At 33.2% G+C, this 13,109-nt stretch overlaps 1 pseudogene; it reads right to left on the bottom strand.

Annotated features, from left to right (window-relative positions):
* Positions 1-8,335: 8,335 nt before the first annotated feature.
* LOC110658881 (PP2A regulatory subunit TAP46-like) lies at positions 8,336-12,880 on the bottom strand (annotated as a pseudogene).
* Positions 12,881-13,109: the final 229 nt, after the last annotated feature.

The raw sequence follows: 13,109 nt of genomic DNA, 5'->3' as shown, positions 1-13,109 counted from the left end.
CTTTGGCTTCTTTTGATTTGTGCTTGTTGGTCTTATGTACTCTCTAGATTTTTTTCACTTAACATTATAGGCCTAGGTTGGGAATTTTGGGTTGGTTTCTTGACCAAGGTTGTAAGATGGCTTATTTTGTTAAGTTTTTGTTGGATTTTAATAATAATAAAAATTTGATTTATAAAAAAAAAAAAGAATAAATTACCTTTTAGTTCCTAAGGTATGTCAAAATTAATACACATGTACCTCAACATTCAAAAATAAATGGTTTCGTCCCTAGGTTTTCCTTTTGTCCAACTCAAAATAGTCCCTTAATTTGACAAACAGATCCCATTTAATTTAAAAATTTTAAATAAATTATAATTATTAAAAATATGAATTAATTACTTTAAGGTCCTAAATTACAAAATCATCCATATATTTAACTACTTGAACCCTAAATATTACAACTATTTAAAAATTAATCCTTATATACTTATTAATTACAAATTCAACCTCTGTTATCTTTCTAGTTCTCCCTCTCTCCCACTATTGTCTCTCTCCGTCTACCCCTCTCTCTTTCTTGTCGATGAGTCCTTCTACGATATTAAGGCATGCAATCGGCTTACGGCCAATGTCAAATCTAAATACTCATGCAAAAATAAAAAAAAAAATGGTGCATCAAACAGAAAATTATAAATTGTCCATACATTTCTTCAAAAAAAAAAAAAGAAAAATCATCCATACATAATTGAAAACCTTATGCATAATAGAAAACAAATCCAATGATACAAACAAAAGACAAAAAGCAAATCCCAACAGAAGAAGCAAAACCCAACAAAAAAGCAAATCCCAGCAAAAAAGAAATCACAAAACAGCACAACATATTCGATTTCAAAGGACTTGATGTCCTTAGGAGGTATAGCTCTTGGAGTCAGCATCCTGGATTAGGTGGGAGAAGAGAAAGGGGGGGGGGGGGGTGTGGAAGAAGAGAATAGTAGATATGTTGGTGGGTGAAAGTGTGTGTGGCACCGTCATGAGTGGATGAGAAGAAAAAGAAGAAAACAAAAATTAATAACAGAAGTAGAAGAAGAGTCCACATGCAAAGTCAGCAGCAAAAATAGAAGAAGTGAAAGAAGAAATCAAAGCAATCAAAGAAGAAGATTGAAGAAGAACAAGAAGAAATTGAAGGAATTAAAGAACAAAATTGAATAAGAAGAAGAAAAGGCGGTCAGTTGCTATGAGTTTAAGAGGAGGAGTGCTGGACGACTGCGTTATCTTTGAGAGGAAAGGCCAAAAAAAGGAGCTAGATTAGGTTTAATTAATTTTTGTTTTTGGTTAGTTTGTTTTTGGGACTTTTTTTTTGTTGAATTTTTGTTAAAATTAGTTGAAATATTATTGTGGATTTGTTGAAATGTGGATTGAATATTGTTGTGTTAATTATAAGGGTTTATTTGTAAACAACTATACTATTTAAGGATCAATATGCAAAAATATAGGAAGAAGCTGTGTGCGTCTGGGTTTGTGGCTATGTGGGTTTATGTGGGTGAAGAAAAGGATAAATGTGTTAATTTTAACATTATTCAAGGATAGAAAAGTAATTTACTCTTAAGGATATTTTAGTCATTTCATAGACAATTAATGATAAATTGACAAAAACACACTCTCTTTACATTTTATGGATTCAAAACTTAAGGACAAAACTATTGACTTTTAAAAACTTAGGGACATAAATATTAATTTTAATATATCTCAAGGACTAAAATAATTTACCAAAAAATTTAATATTATAAGTCTTATACCTTATTTAATTTATATTATTTTTCCTTTCAAGAAAAACTTTTATTTTTCCTTTTTAAAAATTTATCAATAAGATGATCAATTTTTTATTTTTTTAAGTTAAGATGATAATAATTTTTTTTTTTATATGATAGGTGATTAAGAGAGTGATTTGAACCTGACGCTTATCAAGTGAACAATATACCTTTAACTATTAGACTAAGTTAGGCTAGCAATAAGATGATAAGTTTAAGTAATAGTAAATCAATATTGTTGATTTAGTTTAATGTGATTTGTTGGTCAAAACCAAATATATAAATTTTGGTAAATAACAATCTTTTTAAGCTTGTTTGAAATGACTTGAAATAACAAATTATACATAATTAACAATGACGCTTCCAATTCTTAAAATAATAATAATAATAATAATAATAATAATAATAATAATAATAATAATAATAATAGCACTTCCAATTACGTAGGGGCATGCAATTGGTTGTTTCAATTCTGAACTTAATCGGAAAAAAATTAAAATTGAATTTCACAAAAATTTAGACTCAACTAAATTGATTTTCAATTAAAATGCTAATCGAACTAAACCAATTAATTTGAAAATCGAATTAATTGTACCAAATTGATTTAATTCAATTTGATAATTCGATTTAAAATGAAATCTACTCATACCTACAATTATATCCAATCTAATACAACCACAACGCGTTCTTAGAAGTAAGAATTAATCATCTTGATAAAATTAACAATCAATTAGTGTGCATGCCTTTTGAGAAAATAGAAAACATTTACAATAAACTTTGTCTAAGATATTAAATTGAAATCTCAATTAAAAGTAAGTAAATAAAAAATAAGTTTAAATTTTATTATAAATAAAAAATGATTAAACTACAAAGAATTGACCGAATCCAATTTTAGGTATTTATTATTGTTTGCTATGAAAATAATTTGGCATATACTATCAACTCTAGGATTGTGCTTTCTAACTTTTGAATCAAATGATCGTGAGAATCGGTTACACTGAATGCAACTTCACCTTTAAATGTAATATGAGTGTAAAAGATAATTGGAATTGAAAAGTATGATTGTATTGATTACTGAAAGAAAATACAAGACTTTTGAAAAGTAAAGTGCAATAATTTAAAAATTAAAAATTGATTGGAATTAAAATTGACAATAAATGTAAGGGACAAATCAACTGATGAAGTCTTAGATTGATTCGACTGCTAAAATCATTTGATTATTATTGATTTATTGATTGATTGGATTGGTTGTTTGGTTGAGTTATTGGGTTAATGGAGGCTTCTTACATTGTTGTATATCTCATATTTATAACATTCCCTGTAACTACTTGGAATAATATGAAACACCCACTTATTTTAGTGCAAACAATTATATTAATAATTTGTAAATTATTTATCCATTTTAATTTTAAATTGTATTAAACCTATTTTGATATTAAATTTTTGCATCATTAATAAGTCGTGAATCGTTAACCAAATCCAGTTTTAACTAACAGGCTTTAGGCCCCGCCTGCAGTCATGCCTAATCTACAAGGAATTGCAAAAAGAACGGGTCCTCGTAATACAAAATAAAACTTTACAAGTATTTTTATAAATATCACTAAATTTTAATTTATTTTATAAAATATATTATCCTTTAATTTGATTTCATTTTATAAAATTCATTGGAGAAAAAAATTAAAGATTTTTAAATTAACTTATTGACCTATCAATTATTTTACAAATAAAATTATTTAATTAATTGTTACCGATGAAAAAAAACGAAGAAAAATGAAAAATTTAATAACGATGAGAGTAACTGGATACATTTTATATATTTTATTTTTTTTAAATAATAAATAAAATAATTTTATTTATAAAATAGCTAATAGGTTAGCCTATTAATTGAAAACATTTAATTCTCAATTATAGTGACTTTTATGAAATTGAATTAAAGTTTAATAAATTTTATGGAAAAAAAATTAAAATTCAATAACTTTTATAAAAACACTTATACAGTTGAATGATCACATTAAATACGTACCCTACCTAAGGTTGTGCAATGAACTTGTTCAATTTAGAAATAATCAAATTGACAAAACCGAAATATGAAAATTCATGTTTTGAGATATGAATTGAACTAAAATAAAAAATAAACCAAACCAAATCAAACTAAAATAAATCAATTCGTTAACGTTCTGTTCAATTCTAGAATCAATTGTTCAACACTCAAATCCATATTCTTCTTTTAATTACAGTAAATCCCAAAAGCAAAATCCAAAATGCAAGAACAAATGCGAAAACACATGTATAAGAAATCACATAAACAAAACAAATTACAAAAATCCACAATTAGAGAACTGAAACCACAAATCCACAAATCCAATATCCACAGTCACGAATCCATTTATCCTTTCAATTAGAACCACAAATCCACAACAAAAATCAATTACAACACAAACCCATAAATAGATAATGCCTAGCGCCTGGCGTCAGAAGCAGTGGAGTAAGACAAAAGTGAACTTCAATGGTAGAGACTGCGATGGTGAGATGGAAAGTGGAAATGACCAGTGGAAGACTTCTTTTAGAGGGCAAAAGCATAAGCAATGAAGCAGCGGAGAAGGAGCAAGAGGGAGGGGAACATGCAAGAGGAGTAAAGCCTCTATGAAGAAGAAGAAAAAGGAGGAGCCATGGAGGAGCAGGAAGAAAGGGGCAACGACAAGAAGAAAAAGGAGGCAACGGAGAGGCAAAACAGCATCAGTGATAAGAAGAAGAAGAAGAAAAATAAGGGAAAATTATGCGAGCGAAGGGATTTTGACTCATATACATGGCTAATAGGTGTAGCATTTAGGTAAGGGAGAAAATCAGATTGGTTTGGCTAATTTATTTTTTGACTGAATTAACCGAGCTAGATCAAAAAATAAAAATCTTAAACTATTAACTAACACCAAACTCAACTCAACTAAGCCTTTATCCCAAAAATTTTAGGTCAGCTATAGGGATTCGCTTTCTCCACTCTAAACGATTTTGGATTAAATCTTCAGATATGTGTAATGCTTCTAGGTCATGTTGTATTACTCTCCTCCAAGTCAATTTAGGTCTACCCCTTTTTTTCTTTCTATCCTCTAACCTAATGTGCTCTATTTGTCTAACTGGAGTCTCCGTATGTCTACACTTTACATGACCGAACCACCTCAATCTCCCTTCTCTCAATTTATCTTCAATTGGCACCACTCCTACCTTTTCTCTAATACTCTCATTACGGACTTTATCTAATCTAGTATGGTCACTCATTCACCTTAACATTTCATCTCTGCAACTCTTATCTTAGATGCATATGACTCTTTCAGTGCTCAACACGCACTACCATACAACATAGCCAGTCGTATGGCTGTACGGTAAAATTTTCCTTTCAACTTATTGGGAATCTTACGATCACATAAAACTCTCGTGGCACGTCTCCACTTCAACCATCCGACTTTAATCCTATGACTAACATCCTCTTCACATCCCCCATCTACTTGAAAGACTGAGCCTAGATATTTAAAATGATTACTTTGGGACAGTACCACTCCATTCAAACTAACTCATTCCCTATTACCAGTTTGGCCTTCACTGAACTTGCAATGCATGTATTCTGTCTTCGTTCTACTTAACTTAAAACCCTTTGACTCTAGAGTACTTCTCCAAAGCTCTAGCCTATTGACTCCTTCTCGTGTCTCATCTATCAGAACAATATCATCCGCAAACATCATGCACCAAGGAATACTCTCTTGTATATGTTTCATCAATTCATCTAAAACTAATGTAAAAAGGTAAGGGCTTATGACTGATCCTTAGTGTAATCCAATTGAGATCGGAAAATCTCTTGTGTCCCCTCCCACTATGCGCACAATAGTAGTTGCTCCTTCATACATATCTTTCAACACTTGTATGTATCTAATAGACACTCTCTTTTGTTCTAACACATTTCATAAGACACTTCTTGGAACACTATCATAAGCCTTCTCCAAATCAATAAAAACCATATGTAGATCTTTCTTCACATCTCTATATTTCTCCATCAAGCTTCTAATGAGAAAGATCGCTTCCGTGGTTGAACGACCGGGCATGAAACCAAATTGATTGAGAGAGATAGAAGTATCATGACATAGTCGATGCTCCACAACTCTCTCCTACAACTTCATAGTATGGCTCATGAGTTTAATTCCCCTATAGTTTGAGCAACTCTGTATGTCTCCCTTATTTTTAAAAATAGGTATTAAAATACTCCTCCTCCATTCATCAGGCATTTTCTTTGAGTTTAAAATCTTATTAAATAATTTAGTTAACCATGCTACTCCCATATCTCCCAAACACTTCCATACTTCAATTAGTATTTCATCGGGTCCACAGGCTTTACCCACTTTCATTCTCTTAAGTGCTTTCTTTACTTCTAAAGATCTAATCCTTCTAGTATAATTCACATTCTTTTCTATTGTTCTATAATCTATATTCACGCTATTACCAGTTTGACTATTATTAAAGAGATCATTAAAATAATTTCTCCATCTTTCTTTAATATCCTCATCTTTCACCAACACTTTTCCTTCTTTATCCTTAATGCATCCAACTTGATTGAGATCTTGACATTTCCTTTCTCTCCTCCTTGCTAATCTATAAATATTTCTCTCCTTCTTTAGTTTCAAGTTTCTCATATAACTTTTCAAAGGCCTGTGCTCTTACTTGGCTAACTGCCTTTTTTGCCTCTTTCTTTGCTATCTTGTACTGTTCATATGCCTCATTATTATTACATTTAGGTAATTTCTTATACGATTCTCTTTTTCTCTTCACTGCCTTTTGCACTTCCTCATTCCACCACCATCTCTCTTTTGAGGGTGGTCCATGTCCTTTAGACTCTCAAAGTACTTTTCTAGCTACTTCTCTAATCTTTGATGCCATTTGTATCCACATATCATTTGCCTCCATATCCAGCTTCCATACTTCGGACTCGAGAAGCTCATTTTTGAACTTCACTTGCTTTACTCCTTTGAACTCTCACCACTTTGTTCGAGCTACACTATTTCTTCTGACCTTACTTGAATTGTTTCTAAACTTGACATCCAAGACCACCAACCAATGTTGACTTGTTAAAGCCTCTCCTGGAATGACCTTGCAATCCTTGCATAGAGCTCTATTTGTCTTCCTGGTTAAGAGAAAGTTGATTTGGCTTCTATGTTGCCCACTTTTGAAAGTCACTAAACGTGACTCTCTTTTTATAAAGTAGGTATTTGCTAGTATTAGATCGTATGCTATAGCAAAATCCAGGATACTTTTTCCCTCCTCATTTCGACTGCCAAAACTAAAACCTCCATGAACATTCTCATAACCTTGTTTATGATTTCCTACATGTTCATTGAAATCTCCACCAATGAAAACATTCTCTTCATTCGGTATGTTTTGCATTAAATCATCAATATCTTCCCAAAACATTTATTTACTCTCACTGTCTAGTCCTATTTATGGAGCATAAGCACTAAATATATTTATTATTTCTCCTTCTAGTACTAGCTTTACTAGTATAATTCTATCTCCTACTCTTTTCACAGCTATTACTGCGTCTTTCAATGTCCTGTCTATGATTATGCCCACTCCGTTCTTATTTCTCTCCTTTCTGGTAAACCACAGTTTGTACCCTGAATTACCCACTTCCTTACTTTTCTCTCCTACCCATTTAGTCTTCTGAATGCAAGCAATATTCACCCTTCTCCTTTCCAAGGTATTCACAAGCTCCATTAATTTTCCTGTAAGTGATCCAACATTTCAAGTACCAAGCCTGATCCTCCTCCTATCCTGCTCCTTCCTAATTGATCTTCTTCTATGATATCTTCTATTATTTTCTATGTCTATCTTGTGTTTTGTTCCACTATCTGTTCTACTATCTGACTAACTTCTTTACCCACACCCGTCCATGATGTGGGAACCCTTGCTCACTTAACACCACACTCGGGCGCCGGCATGGCGCGTTGCTTTCGGTGAACGCCCTACACCCTTTCATATTTCTCACTACACCCGGGCTCCGATGTAGCTCGTCGTTAGTAGAGAACGCCCTAACGTTTATATCATTTGAATCCATATCATAAGGTGGTGTGACAAAATTTTTACGCTGGTTGTCACCTACAACAACCCTCCTCCTTCATCCGGGCTTGGGACCGGCTAAGCGCAAACTACTTAGACGGAGTTATTTAACTAACACCAAAGCGCAAAATAAAAAATCTAACCGAAAAATCGAAACCAATTGATTCAGTTTGATTTATGGGTTAAAACTGCAAACTGCATAACCCTACTTTCTACCTTCGGCAACCTAACCACCATTTTCCCGTTTATACAAGATAAGCAATAAACAAGTATTTAATTGGTGAGTCTAATCTCTAGACCTTACAAGATGATATAACAATTCACACAATCTCTCTCCAACTATGAATTGGAATTCATTGTGATAATTGAGTAATGCTAGAGAAAAGGACATGGAACAACCAAATCCAGTGAAGTATATAAACAAAATATACAGCAATGAGTTAATGATGTTGATCTTACGGTTAATATTTCCCGTACATGCGAGAACATGCCCATAAAATTAGTGCCCAAAAAAATAATTCATGGTATCAACTGTTCAAGGATTAAGGCAACACTTGGACAGACAGACATTGAACCAAAATTTTGTAGAACCAACATCTCAGAAGCCAGAAATTAAATGAATGCAAAAATCAGTTTTAACCATGCAAACACAGCACCTGCCACCTTTAACCACAGGGGGTGAGCTACTTATTACCTAGGTTGCACGGAAACGGGAGGCGGGAGCGTTTTCCCGTTCCGGAAACGTTTCCTTGCCGGAAACGTTAGGACACGGCGAGGAAACGTCTCCGGGCCGTTTCCGTAATTCCTTGAAATCGGAAACGCGTTTCCTTCGCCGGACACGCGTTTCTTTAAAAAAAAAACAAAAAAAGTCGCACCTCCGAGAAGAAAGGAGAAGGCAAAGAAAAAAGAAGAAGAAGAAGAAGAAGAAGAAGAACAGGAAGAGCAGAAGTAGGAGGAGTACCTGGTGGTGCAGCAGCGTGCCGGCGTCGGCGATGGGAGGTGACTGGTCTCTGAAGAAGAAGAAGAAGAGGAAGAAGAACAGGAAGAGCAGAAGGAGGAGGAGTACCTGGTGGTGCAGCAGCGTGCCGGCGTCGGCGATGGGAGGTGACTGGTCTCTGCTTCCTTCCCCATCCGATGCTGCTCTGCCAATCAGCCTCCCTTGCTGGCGCTGCTCCTTCTTCATGTCTCTGCTCCTTGCCCGAATCTCCTGTTTGATTTTTTTTTAATCATTTTTTTTTTCAATTTTCACTATATTAAAACTCTCAACCTTTTATTTTCAGCATTTTAATATTAATTTTATTATTCTATATATTTATTATTTCAATTATTTATAATTATAAATATATAAATAATCTAATTAATTAATTTCATTATTTTTTTCTTATTTTAATATTTAAATTTGTTATAACTAAAACTTTCAAATATATATATATATATATATATATATATATATATATATATATATATTATTTATAAATATATCCCTATATTTTTTATATTTACGCGTTTCCCCCACGTTTTCGTTTCCTATATTTTTTAAAATGCCGTTTCCCCGTGTCCGTTTCCGCGTTTCCCCGTGTCCGCGTTTCCGTTTCCGTGCTACATAGCTTATTACCAGCAACCCTAGGACTATCGTCTTTCCAGTCATCCCATGCCCTTGCCTTCTGTACAACTGCATCGTCATCTTCATCTTCATCTTCATCTTATTTTACCTCTTGATCATCCTTGTACCATGCAGAGTTGGCTTCTGCCATGAGTTTAGCATTGTTTCTCTTGCCATGAATTCATAATCTCCATCTCCCTCAACCCAGCTTCTTCTATACTCATGGTTGGCAAACTTCTGCAGGACATTCAACATAGCAAATCAAAATAAGAATCTATCAAGGCAAAAGAAATCATATTGAAGAGGGATTGGACAAACAAAATCTCCTTGCTCAATGAAAGAAGGGTAAGTAGCTATGTTTGGGTGGGACAATGGAAACAAGAGAATGTATTTTGCCAGTTGCCATTTATATTAAAATGGGAAGAAAGGCCAGAAACATTTCCCTCTTACTTTCCTTGCATCCAACCAAACATAGCATACCTTGAGTAAATGATAACCAATACCCAGCATTTCTTCTATGTACAATAAACATTAATAAATCAGTCATGGAAATATAACTATGGCTAGGTTGGAATATTTGCGCTGCAATCCTATTCCTTTCACTTGTTAGACTTCCACGTACAAGACTAGCTGGTCCAAATATCATTGGCTGGTGCTTGTGATCATGTGCCTGTGAAACATTTACTCTCCCTTCTAGAACATCTTGAGCAAAAGTAGCACAGGTGATAGGTAGTGCTGGCTTGGTGTATTGTGCTCGAGTAGCAACATCATGATGCCAAGCTTCTGCTTTTTTTGTCTGCTTATCAAGACTAGATTGAGAAAATTCTTCGTCTCCTTCCTAAAACGTAGAGCAAATGATAAATACTAAGCTCCATGTTGACATGATAAACTGATTTACATGGAGCAGATGAATCAAGTAGGGATGAAAACTAGGTATTATAATTATGCAATGACGCTGAACCATAATGGCAACTCATGATAGAATATAATATTTCAAGAAATTCTAATTTTGGCCCTGTCAACATGGCATTAGAAAACCTGAATACTGCAAAAATTTATGGAATAATGACAACCTGGTGATGATTCATAATCACATGCGGTTCAAACTTATAGCACCATTTATTTATTTATTTTGCATAAAAAATTCTATAGTAAAATGACCAATATATGGAATATTAGCAGATTGTAATCTTGAATATCTTTTTCTAGTGCTTAAATACACCAAAATTCAGTATGAAGGGATAGGTTACCCATTGCTGATGGATTTGTTTCATCAAAACACACTTCAAATAATGACAACCCACAGGAAAGAGATACATATAAAATGACATGGGCCATTAAGTGCAAAAATACCTTTTTAGTTGTCTTTACTTTACAGATGGTTTGGCCATTTAAGTGCAGAAATACCTTTAGCTGTCTTTACTTCATAGCCAAAAGCATTTGTTCCTCCTTTAATATTTAGAGCAGATCGAATGCCTGTAGTGTGGTCACATGGCAAAAGAGTGTTGTCAAGATGGATAAAATATTAATAGGTTTTGGAAACTTGTACTTGCCAAATTACAAGGAAAATGTATGACTAACCTTACAGATGGCCAAAGCGATTGTAGTAAGCCAAGTCTGTACAAAAAGAGCATTGTGATTTCAGACAGGCACAAAGTTTTGAAAAATGATCGAAGTTACAAATTACATATCTATTTATTAGGAAGTACATGCATCATCTACTCCGAAGATCCAGTCAAATATTTAACATCCAGCTTGTAGAGTTTTAATTCATAGAATAGGTTGTTTCAAACAAAGAGAAACCATACTACATCCTGCTATAAAGTGAAAACATTATTATGCTAAAACATCTCAAGGAAAATGTAATAAAAATGATCAACACAGTGAAAACCAAAATTGAAGGAAGATGATTGTTCTTCAAGATCTTGTTACGCACATAGAATAGATGATGAGAAAAATTATTATGCCACAACTGCAGTTTGCTGACAACATCATCTTCTTTCTGCCTAATGATACATATAGCTTCTTCAATGTAGTTTTTAGAAAAATAAATGATATGAATGTGAAAAAATGATAAGTATAACTGTAAAATACCATAGGTACTTTTCAAAACAATCTTCTTATCATAGTCATCACAGCCCTCAAGTTTCATAAAGTTACTATATAGATAACAATAAACCTCCTATTCTTCTCCATTGTCATCCAATACATCTTCTTTCTGCTCCTTTATTTCCAGCAGCTTTGCTTGAGCAGCTCTTTGGCTATTGAATAGTGCAATCTATACATAAGCATGGAAGTTATATATTATAAAAGACACTCAACAAGGCTTGACATGATACAGAGAAATACCTCAAAACACATACAAACTCACAAAGGGAGTGTTAAGGCTACCTTTTGGGCTCTTCTTTCAGCAAAAGAATTTGAACCAGCTTGAGAAGATGTACGCAATTCCTCCTCAGGTACAAGTTCCATTGTCTCACAGAAAGAAAAGAATTCCTAGAACATGTTGCCCCTTCAATAATGCCAATAATATAATAACAAAATTTTTAGATCAACCAAGTGAACATATCAACCGGAAAAAAATGAAAAACTTAGCAATACATATGCCTAAAAAGTTCTGCAATGTCAACATTAAGGTTCGGACAATATACTTAAGGTCCAGAACAACATTGGATTACATATTTAAATAATGGCATTCACCTTTAACTTTGCCTGGGAAGCCTTAAGAATTTGTATCCAATCATATTGTGCTATTTTTTTCAGTCAGCTCAGCAAGATAATATGGAACCCACAAGTAAAGATCCCTACCTATCAACAAACAATCAATTATTAGACATATTCAATAAATGAAATAGACCCATAGAATCCACAAATGAAAAAACCGAAAATTTCTATGAAAAATGATGATTAAAGATAAACCCAGAAACAAAATTACCAGAATATATTTAAGATTGGTAGTGCTGATATCATCCTTGTTTTCATTAGTTGAGAACAACGCAAGTTTGTTAATCATTTCCTCACATTTCTCCAGTGCCTTGCGTCCCTTGTTCACCATCTCCTATCAAACCTGAAACACAGAACCAAATGTTAACAAGAAATCCGAGAAAGGGGAACACCGTAATTAAACAGAGAGCGTACCTGATCAGCAGTGGACCCCATAGCCGTTAAATGGATCGTCCGAGCTTGCTCCAATAGAGATGGTAGAGACGTGTCCTCCATTTCCATTCACCCATGGGTGAGCCTATCCAAACCCTCTAAAACACAAAATTGAAGGATTACAGGGAAAAATGGTAATTTTTGCAGGAATTTGAATTTCCAAGAAAGCTCTAAGGGTAGTATTTTAGAATGGTTTCTAGGATATCAATTGCTCCAGAACTGATCTGACCTGCTCCGTCCATTGTATATCATGCAGCGCAGTAAGGTCAATAATACATTGTATTTTTTTATTAAAAATAATTTATTTTTATATATTTACGTTCTTAAATATTATAATTCTATTAATAATATATGTATATTATTAAGATTATATTTAATATTTATATTTTTAATAAATAATTTATTTTTTAATAAATAAATTAATGTTATATAATGATAAAAAATAAAAAGAAGTCCATGCCCTCACTCAC

The sequence above is a fragment of the Hevea brasiliensis genome, chromosome 8 (genome assembly GCF_030052815.1).
Source record: "Hevea brasiliensis isolate MT/VB/25A 57/8 chromosome 8, ASM3005281v1, whole genome shotgun sequence".
NCBI lineage: Eukaryota > Viridiplantae > Streptophyta > Magnoliopsida > Malpighiales > Euphorbiaceae > Hevea > Hevea brasiliensis.
Note: the sequence above shows the minus strand (reverse complement) of the source record. Positions and strands in the feature narration are given on the sequence as shown.